The sequence below is a fragment of the Mastomys coucha genome, unplaced genomic scaffold (assembly GCF_008632895.1).
Source record: "Mastomys coucha isolate ucsf_1 unplaced genomic scaffold, UCSF_Mcou_1 pScaffold15, whole genome shotgun sequence".
NCBI lineage: Eukaryota > Metazoa > Chordata > Mammalia > Rodentia > Muridae > Mastomys > Mastomys coucha.
This window is the reverse complement of record NW_022196897.1, coordinates 90,715,443-90,726,307: the sequence shown is the minus strand read 5'-3', so window position 1 is coordinate 90,726,307 and position 10,865 is coordinate 90,715,443. Positions and strand designations below refer to the sequence as shown.

Sequence of the window (10,865 nt, the reverse complement as noted above, 5' to 3'; positions counted from 1 at the left end):
CCCCTCCCTCCATCCTCTGCATGGAGCACTGCCCCCTCCCTCCATCCTCTACATGGAGCACTGCCCCCTCCCTCCATCGTCTGCATGGAGCACAGCCCCCCTCCCTCCATTCTATCATCTCATCAGCCCTCTAGGCCAAAATCCTACCAGTATTTAAAGGCCTACAAGAGATAAATTCTATGCTTTCAATGAAAAATGCAAAGAGCACTTCCTGGGTCACAAGCAATCAATAATGTCTGCTACCTCTGTTAACTGCTGCTGTGTGACATGACCTTTAATCATCAGGACAATATGGAATTTTAACTGTGGCTCCCATGACAACAATTACTTTCATTTATTTCATAGCTATTCACCTATTTATATAAGCTTCACATCTTCTTATCAACTATGAACTCCTTAAAATGATCTCATTCCCTATTCTCTGTGTCAGAATACAAGTCCTACCTCACACTGTACAAGTGATAGAAACTTATTCTCAGTGTATACTCATTCAGCCACAAGGGGGCAGAGTTGGGCCACTGTTCGTGCAAACACCCTACAATTAGCAGCAAAGGTTTCAGAGTTGAGGCATTTCTCCCTAGAAATGGTTTGTCGTTTATTTAAAGTAACAATGGATATTCATTACATGTGATTTGGACTATATACACACTGACTGGGAGGATGACTATAAAACAATAAAATTTTAAAATTAACAACCAAGTAGAGTATATATGATCTGAGTTTGTCCCCCCCACCACCACCACCACAGGAAAAAAGAATCTAAAAATTATCCACCAGGTTGTAGCAGTTCTCATGACCTTGGGTGATAGAATGGACTGCTTTTTCCTTCCACGTTGCCTCTTTCTGGATTTTATACAGCCAATCCATATTCATTATGTGACCAAACGATGTAAGGGTCTTAGCTTCCTGTCCCATTGCTGTGGTGAAATACCCTGGCAAAAGCAACTGAATGGGCAAAGGCTGGCTTGGCTCGCTGTTCCAGATTACATCACATCATTCTGGAGATGGCAGAGTGAGGCAGTAGTCACAGAGCAATGACTCCACGGACACGTGTGTGCTCTTGCTCAGCTTGTGCCCTGTATACAGTCCAGGATCTCCCCACCCAAGGAGAGGTGCCACTCACACTGGGTGGGTCTTCCTTCCTCGACTAACATAACTAAGATGCTCACAGACAGAACCTGGACAATCCCTCACGGAGACTACCTTCCCTGGTCATTCGGAATTGTGTCAAGTTGATGATTAACACTAACCAATGCAGGTGTTTACTTTGGAAGATCTCTAAGTAGTGTTTGATTTCTTTTGCCATCTCATCTCCAATCCTGTGTCTGATATACTAAAAAGTAAACACAACATCTGGAGTAGTTTCTGATAGAATAAAGCAGAGATTCCCACACTCTCTTGGAACGTGTCTTTACTATGTCAGTAATGTTTATGATAGCCCTGGAATGGAACAAATACTAATAGTTCTATTTGCTAAGTCAATGAATTAAGTATCTATGTCCTAACAATTTAGTAGCTGCTTGAAAAATTAGTACATATGAAAGTTTCAATGTACTATTTTTATTCCATTCTTCACTAATTACAATTACTTATTGAACATTGAGAATCAACAAGAATACTATTCCTCTTTTTTTTAACAGCTCAAGGAATTTTAATATACTTAATATCCACATAACCACTGTGCCAATCAAAAATACAGGAAACTCCCCCATGTCTCCTCTATTACTGTTTCTTATTCTGCTGAATTTTACAAGGAACTCTATGCTTATCAGGCAACCAGTGAAAGCCCAGCATCCCAAAGATATGACGTCATGGAGAGGCACGAAGCGCCACCTCACTTTGAAACTATGAACTACTGAGGCCAATAGTTCATGGACATCCCTCATGGAGATGCTGAGGGCAGCTGTTTCCCTCCAGCACTGTAAAGACCTCTCAGCCACCCTGAGTGCACACTGTGCTGCCTGCAGCACCTCAATACAGAGTGGAAACCCACGGGTACGGAAGACAAAGCTAGTCTCCCTGAATAAAAAGTACCAGGTGCCTACTGCTAAAACAGCCTTGAAGACATGGAATATCTATGAACTACAAGACTGGTTTTCTCTGACTCAAAACCTTTCCTTGGGAAGAAGGGAAGGGCCCTGTGGAAAGGGGAGCTGAGGAAAGTGATATTTGAGTTACATTGCGTGCTTCTGTCCCACCTTGCCCCGTTAGCCTTTTTCTAATCTATCATTCTATCCATTCAAAGTTATGACCCAACAGTAGCCACCAATCAGTATGTATCTGGGAAGCAAGTAAATTCCTCCTCTATGCAATCCAAGCCTGATTTCCAATCAGTCTAGCTGACTTTTCAACCTCTGGATGGAAATACCCGAGGCTTTGCCAAGACCTGGACTGCACAGGGCCCCAGCATGGAACTACTGCCCCTAAGGTAGCCTTTCTTCCTACAGAATTCAGCAGGAGCCCCACCAGGAACGACTGCCTAGCTCCTCCCACAAAGTCCCGCTCAAGTACACAACTGTGGCTACCTGTGGCCACTTCAAAATGAAATTTAGAACTTAGAGACTCAATTTGATGTCTCGGTTTAGGGAGAGGGTTTGTGGATTTCTCTATCAACTCAGACCTAATTAACGCAGATCCATGAGGTCTCCATCACTTGTGGAAGGCCAGGCCAGGCAAGGGCTGAAGAGTTTGATTATACGGAGGCCGAAGCCCGAGTATCAATGGGCAAGCGAATGAATAGTAAATAATGAATGGTATATCTACAGAGTGGAGCATGACCCAGCCTTAAAATGAAGGTTCTGATATATAGCACAGCTGAACCTCGAAGGCATTGTGTTAAATAAAATCAGCAAGGTGCAAAAGCATAGGTGTTTGTGAGGCTCATATAAGATGTGCAGATTAGTCAAAGCTATGCAGAGAAATAGAAGGGCCATGACTGGTAGGGGTAGGTTGCAGAAGTTACTTGTTAATGAGTTCAGAGTTTTGGCTTTGCAAAATGGAGTCTTTGAGATGGACAGTCCTGGTGGTGATTGTTGCTCAACAACATCAGTTTCCTTATTACCACTCAACACCTAAAAATGGCGTAAATGGTACATTTTATATTAAGCTTGTTTTGTTAGCTTTTTAAAAATCACAAGAATGTCTTTTTGATATGGGGAGCCTATGATTTTACTAGAATCCTTGAATGCCCCCATGAGAGCTTGCTCAGTCCTGGAGATGAGTTTATCTGGATGGTCTAGTGTTAAATGACACACATGACGTTCCTAAACGAAAGGACTCTGTTTTAAAGAAACAGTGTCCAAACAGAAATAGTAGCCGATAGTAACTAAGAATAAATAGAAAGAGGGCCTCTGCCTTCTCTGGATCTTTAAAAGAGTAGTGTGTATCAGTTAGAAGGAAGACATCCCAGTAATGTTCCAACTCTTCAAAGACTCTTGTGAAATCCTCACCCATCTTCCTTTCAAAGTGGATACTGTATTCTCCATTGACTATAAATCCATGGTGACCTGGAGCCTAGACCAGCCACAGGAAGAAAATAGGCAGACTCCAGCCTTGACACCTAAACTCAGCCTCCTGGGCTTGGTCCTTCTGGTGGGAGGCATCAAGTGTAGAGTGGAACACCAGGCTTTCTCCTTTCTAGGATGCCTAGTCTGTGGGTACATTTCCAAAATGTATCTTGAGAAACGTACCTGGAGGAGAGATGGGTTTGCATGGTCACCCAGGGAAATGCCAGAGGATAAATTCTCTTTCGAGGTTCAGAGAAATCCTGTGGTTGGACAAGCTATTCAACCTCAGTTTTCTCACCTGTGAACTGGAAGTAATAACAACACTTCCTCACAAAGTCATGCAAGAGTAAGGCAGGTTGTCCAAGTTAATGCCTCCGTGGTCTTCGCAGGACTGAAAGGCAGCACATTGCATGGGAAAGTGCAGGTTTCATGTTTTAACTACATACTGAGCAAATGCTAAAACATTTACAAACACGTGTACAGTTTAAGGAGCCCCAAAATAATGACTCCTCATACTCAGTCTGACTATGAGACCATTCATCTTTTAAATAGCTGATGGGATCTTCCTGATCCTGCTCCCCGTCTCCTTCATAAGGGAACCCTCACCTTGTCTATAGTTTATGCTTATTTTTGCCACTTGTCCCATTACCATGTGCCACACTCCTTCTGATCCTCATGGCTCACTCTGTGGACATCAGCACCACACTGATAGCTGTCCACAGACACAGCTTGGAAGTGACGTGATCAGGCTGTGAACCTAGGCAGTTAACTTCCAGGGTCTGTTTTTATGAAATCTAATGTTAGCAGAACCCTGACACAGCCAGGCTGGAAACACGTTTCCTGCTTCAAAGAGCAGTTATTAAACAACCACCATATGCCGGGTGCTGGGCTGGACAGTCTAAGAAATAACTTTTTCCCTAGCTGGCTACTGGCATTTCCCAGAACATCTGGTTCTTTCAGCACTGTTATCTCTAAACACTGACTTGACATAGGGCTTTGGCTAGGGGCCCTGTAAGATCCTGAGCTGCCTTGAGCATCAGGCATTTCACTTCACATTGGTGATTTCCAGGGCTTCTCAACAGTTGTCCGTCCAGAAGGAACTATGGGAAATTCCAAGGTTTCTTCCCCTACCTCCAGCCTGGGGATCCTCAGAGGCACACAGGACTACATGTCCTCTGCCAGCAAGCAGGCCAGACTGCAGCCTTGTAGCCCAGTCCACGAGGAAAAGCCTCAACTTTAACAGCATGTCACTCCCCTAATTATTTTGTTCTCCTGGAATCCAACACAAACAAAACATCTTTCACAAGCCGCTCCCACTATGCACCAACCTTAGAGCAACCTTAGAGCCTCCCATGAACAGCCAAATGCGGGAGGTGCTAAAGGGTCAGGAGGCTGATACGGCTGCCTGTCCCCAAGCCTGTGGGAGACAGAGAGCCCCAGCTACTCTCTACTCCAAAGTTCCCAGCCAACAGAACTGCCCCAAGCCCCAGCTGCCTCCAGTCCCAGTTCCTGGGGTGAAAACAAAATGTTTTACGTGAGTCCCTAAAAAGGCCAAAAGATGAGAGAGCAATTGAGCCTGAGCCATCCAGGGGGAAAGGCAAGGGGCAAAGGACAGAGAAAGAACGGACGTGTTTCCTCCAGGTTACAAACCCTTTCCAGAGGGGGGCTGACAAAATTCCAGCCCCAGTAGACAGTGAGGCTGCAGTGAGGGTGACGTTCTTCAGAATAGCAAATAAAATTGACCCCTACTTGCCAGAAACCCCCTCTCCCCTTTCCCTCTTCTCCAACCCCCCCTCTCTCTCTCCCTCTCCCTCTTCTCCAACCTCTCTTTCTGTCTCTCTCTGTCACTCAGAGATAGGCAATATTCAAATGATCTCAATCATTCCAAATGGCGCCCCACGAGGTCAGGGAAATGGGCCTGAGATCTGAATAAGGAGGTATCAAGGGAGTGAAATCTAGGATAGGCAGAGGGAGCAGACGCACAGCCTGGAGGCCGAGGCGGAAACGACAACCAAGGGATTAGGAAGAATTTTATGAAGACTTAATGGTCTCAAAATTCTAGTACATAGTAGGGTGAGCGTTATTTTCTTAAGATCGTAATGATCAAAGTGCTAAATAGACGTTTCCTCTCGGCTTTAAGCAAGGACGGAGTAGAAATGTATGTGGATATATACAGAACTTACATTTATACATCTCATAAGGCTCTTTTGGAAAGCCTTTCATGTCCTGTCTCTTTTAAACTTTTATGATATAGGCTAAAAGCCTGATAGAATCTTTGACTTCCTGTCAGTTCTGTATTGTGAGATTGTTTCCTCAGAACTTTAAGACTTCCCTTCTGTGGGGTTGTCATTGTACTTCCAAAATTTGAAAAGAAGATGCAAAGTACCTCTAATTGCAACTAGTTACATATGTGCCTGTGGTTAAGGAGGTGGGAGTATAGGAAGGGTGGTTACTTGGTTGTTTTCTTTCTTTCTTTCTTTTTTTCAATATGCCTTTTTTATATGATTAGAACTGGAAAGGGGGGAATACATCGTGCATGATTGTGCACCCTCATCTTCAAGATTAATGAATAGGTGTTTAACTGCGGCTTAGATCTCAGCTCTAACATGTGTAGCATCGCTACAGTCTACACTCAGTCTAGGCTACAAATAAAGTTGAAAAGTGCACCAGGGTTTTGCAGTCCCTTGCTCTGTGCGTCTGTACAATTCGAGTCCCGGTATAAGTCTCCTTTCAGTGGACAGAATTTCTTGAGGATGCTTCAGGCCGCTGGCCATATTTCTCCCTAGGCACTTATTAAAACCAGGTGCCTGGAAGGCGGGCCTTCAGGGACACAAAAACTTTCGTGTTACCCAAAGCTCCCCCTTCCGGTGTGTTTCCTAGAGGCGGTCCCTGAGCAGAGTCTGGGAGAAGCACACAGCTACCCTGGCTGGACTATTCAAGGAATGGACAAGCAGGGGTGACAATTGAGGCGGAGCGGGGAGGAGGTGGGTTGACCCGGACACAAGGGGGAGTGTCCCCTAGTGTGCGCACAGTGCAAGGCCCTAGAGCCACAGCGCTTGCCAGAACGGAAGACAAAGTGCAGACGGGAAGCCACAGAGCCGATCCTGAACCCCAACCCCAACCCCGACCCCGGCGGGTCATGCGGCATGCGTCCCGGGCGCGTGGGGGACGCGCTAGGAGCCGGACTCCCTAGAAGGTCCACGACGCAATGGCTCTACACGGAGGCTGCAACGCTTACCGTCAGTGGCCCGCTTTGCTCGAGACTCTGGGAGACAGGGGCGGGATCCAGTGAGGTCAGGTTGCAGGTGACGTGGCAGCCTGGGCGGCCTTGCCCTGCCTTCTTCTCAAAGGCAGGCTGGGATCCGAGCAGATTTCTTCTGCTTGGGTCAGAGCAAGGTCCTCCTGTTTGGTTTTTGGTTTTCCCTAACTTCAGGTTATAAAAGCCCATTCCCAGCTCTATGTAACCTTCTCCCCTGGTAGCCCTTGCTCTCTGAAGGAGGCTCACGCATTTCCAGCGTCCTCAGTAAAAAAAACAGCAGGCCAAAAAGATTAGAAAGCTCTATCATCAGATTAAATGTCTGACAATAGAGTTCACCGAAGGGTTGTCAGGTATCTTCTGGACTTGATGCTTTAACCTCTGAATTGAAGCTGTTTATGCCTGTGTCTGGTGAAAAGTGACTAGAGAGAACTTCAGATTCACACAAACCTGGTGATCCCGGGCAAAAATTCAGTCCAACCCAGATTCTCAGACTGTGGTCCATGGAACACCTAAGGCATTAGGACCTAGGAGTCCTTAAAATAGGGTCGAGGTCTTAAACTTGCCCTAAAGCTAATGCTCTGGATTAAGACAGAGGGCACAGAAATCCACATTTCATCACACTTGCTTTGTGAAGTTTCACTGTACTTTGAAAAATCACTAGACCTGGTGTTGAAGTGGTACCTGTTGAAATGGTACCTGTTGAAATGGTACCTGTTGAAATGGTACCTGTTTTTCTTTGTGTAGTCCTCCAAAGCTTCTCAGCAATGTAAAAACATCTTTACAACAAAACACATGGAGGGAAACACTGTTAGGCTTGTTTGATAATGTTAGCCTCATTTCAAAGAGCCGTGTATTCTTTTATACAAAATTATGCCCAAGCATTATCTCCCGTTGCATAATACCCTAAACACATCAGCATGGGTACATGGGCAGATTGTATGTTACTTTCTGCTAATCTTGAGCTGTCTGTCATTCTGAAGCAGACATCCCCTCTCCTGTACATTTTAATTCTCCTTTCCTCTGGCCTCAGTCGTGAGAGCTTTTGTAAATGTAATGTGGTGTGCTTAGTCTGGGAATATGGTGACTTCCAAACTACACAGGAAAATCTGGTGAGCTTTCTAAACTAACCCACAAAGGATTCCAACATCCCCGGGGTACCTTTACAGAATGTTTGGTTCGTGGAACATCTAAGAATTGATGAATGTCTTTAAAAAAATAGTGAAGTGGCAAATATTTTACCGTGAGTGTTTCACCAAAACAAAGAGACATGCTGGAGAAGGTGAGAATGGACAATGGTGAGAGAAGATCCCAGGGGCAGCTGTGCAGCAGGACTGGAGAGCGCCCCCCCAAACAGAAAGCATAGTGGGTTTGCCTTATTGAGAAGCTCTGTAGCCAACAGAGAGGGAGCATAGGGATAAATGAACAACTACCCAAAAGTCTAAGCCCATTCCTGGGCAGTCTTAGAGTCATGATAGGAAAAGCCATTGTGGTCGTCTTTAACATTGCACAGTTCAGCAACAATAATACCATGGTAATGGAAATAGTAACTAGTGATCAGACCAAATTTACAACATAATTGCACCAAGAAGGGACACGGGGCACAAAAAGGGTGATGGGAACGAATATGTTCAAAATGCATTCCATACATGAATGGAAATGTCATAAGGAAACCCAAAAAATGTATAATTAATATATACTAGCAAATTTTTTTTTAAAAAGAGAGGGGGCTGGAAAAATGGCTCAGCAGGCAAAGAAAGGTATTTGTGGAAACCCTGGAACCCAGGACTGAAGAGAGAGTACCAGCTCCTGCAAATTGCCCTCTGCTCTCCATGTATGCACCATGGTGCACATGTGTCTACATGCTCACTCACATGCACACACATACACACACGCTAACTAAAGTGTAATTAAAAGCCTACAAAAGAAGGTGGTGTAAGCGCTGAGCACCAAGGTGAGCAGGTGAGACCCATGGCTGAACTTTCTGTCACTGAATGGAAATTTTCTAGACAAAACCTATGGGGGAAAAGAATGTGGATTAGATAGATGTATTATTTAAAAAGAATAAAACTAATGAGAAGATTTGAAAGCCAATGCCTCCTGGAAGCAGGAAGTTGAATGGGAAGTTCTGAACTTGCTACCTTCCAGAACAATCTGACTTCTACCCCGTGGATGCATGCTTTGGTGTTTTATTTAAAAAAAAAAAAAAATTTTTTCAACATGCTCCTACAACTAGCCTCAGAACAATCTACTTCAGTCCCTGTTCCCTCAAGCAAATTTGCTTCTTACCTCTTGAAACAGCTCTCTGCATGACACCGCTCTCACTCTCCACACATCTGCGAGACAGCTCATTGGCCAGCACTTACATCTCTTATCTACAGAAATGCATTTCAAATCATACAAAAGAAAATCAAAACTCTTCCTGTTCATTAAATGGGAATCATTTTAGACCTTCCCACAAGAAGGACATGAGACACTTGGACTTGCAGCCACCTGCAGCTTCTAGCGCCTGTCAATGGGTGTCACAGCTGTTGGAGAGGTCATCAGGGAGCCTCCAGCACAAAGCTGCATCCAAGCAGAAGCTGCAAAGATGAATTCTAACTTGAATAAAAGCTACCAGCCTGGGTTCTTCCATGCAAATGAAAGACGCTCTGCTCAAGCAAGCTAAGCCAGTGGCACAGTTTACAGGCACACCTATCTCAGCCAGCCCAGTTGATCTAGTTTCAGGCAAAGATTGACCCTGGGCCTAAAAGAGTCATGGAGTTCTCTTCATCTGTGATGCCCTACAGTTCTGCTCCTTCTCCCAGCTTTACAACGGAGAGTGGCAATGAGGTAGGTGGGTGCATATCCACACAGCTATATATCACAGCTCCAAGGGGACTCACTGACAGGGCCTGGTGGGTTCAGGTGAGTGCACACTGTTAGTGGTGAGGCCTGAGTCAGCTTCCAGAAAGGGGGAGATGGAGGAGAGACTGCTAGACTGCCAAAAATAATACCTACTACATCCCACTACAATTGTACATACCAAATACACTCTGGCAGAGATTTATGAGAGCCCAGGCCAATTGGCAATGTGAGCGGAATGCCTCATAAATGCTAACGCACCATGAAATGTTGGTTGTGAGTCAATACCAAAACCTAAGTCTGCACAGACCCAGCCTGGCCAAACTGCACAAGGACTCCCCGTAGCTCTGCTCTCGAGTAGCTGAAGTTGTCGTTTTCTCCCCGCAGCTTCATTTGTCACTGATTCCCAGCTACTTGGCCTCTTTCTTCTAACGGAGTCTGCTTCCAACTGCAGTGAAAACCTGGCTTATGCAAGTTTTTGAAGGAAGTCAGAGGGGAGAAAAAAAAATCCATCAAAGTTGCAATAACTCAAAACTAAACACAGTGTGTGTGCGCGCACATGCGTGTGTGCGTGTGTGTGTGTGTCTCTGTGACTCTGTGTGTATAGCTGTGTATGTCTGTGTGCCTGTCTGTGTGTGTATTGGTATGTGTGTGTCTGTGTCTGTGTGTCTGTCCGTGTCTCTCTGTATGTGTGTGTGTGTGCCTCTGTTTCTCTGTGAGTGTGTGTACATGTGTGTGTATCTATCTGTGTGTGCATGTATCTCTTTCTGTGAGTATGTGTGCATGTGCATGTGTGTGTACATGTATGTATCTCTCTCTCTCTCTCTTTCTCTCTCTCTCTCTCTGTCCGTCTTTCTGTGCATGTGTGTCTGTCTGTGTCTGTATGTGCTTGTGTGTATGTGAGTGTGTGTACTTGTGTGTGCATGTCTGTGTGTGTGTGTGTCTCTCTCTCTCTGTGCATATGATCAGATTGTTCTCAGCATCCTTCACTTGAAGATCCCCCTAATCTACTGAGTCATTTTCTTGGCCTCCCTGTACTAGTCCTTGAATAAGCCAGAGATATTTTGCTGATATTCACTGCAATTTATTGAGTGATGCTGTATCTGTAATATACGTTGAGAGTTTGTTTAGAGCCCTAAGGATTAGGCAATTAATTAGTAGGGAAATATTTTTCTGCCATCTAGAAAAAAAACTTCTGATTAATTGATGGTGTATTTGGAATTTCTAATTTTTCTAAAGACTCTTTTAGACATCTGAGT

The 10,865-nt window shown here is 44.8% G+C and overlaps 1 protein-coding gene across 4 annotated transcripts in view; it reads right to left on the bottom strand.

Annotated features, from left to right (window-relative positions):
• LOC116090595 overlaps positions 1–6,800 on the bottom strand; it is a 172,997-nt gene extending 166,197 nt beyond the window's left edge. For 2 of the 4 annotated variants that reach the window (XR_004118737.1, XR_004118738.1), the window contains exon 1: positions 6,745–6,797. The gene's annotated coding sequence lies outside the window, so the exon portion shown is untranslated. Of the gene's footprint in view, positions 1–6,744 lie in introns of all 4 variants that reach the window. The other 2 variants (XM_031371244.1, XM_031371243.1) reach the window with 2 other exon arrangements.
• Positions 6,801–10,865: the final 4,065 nt, after the last annotated feature.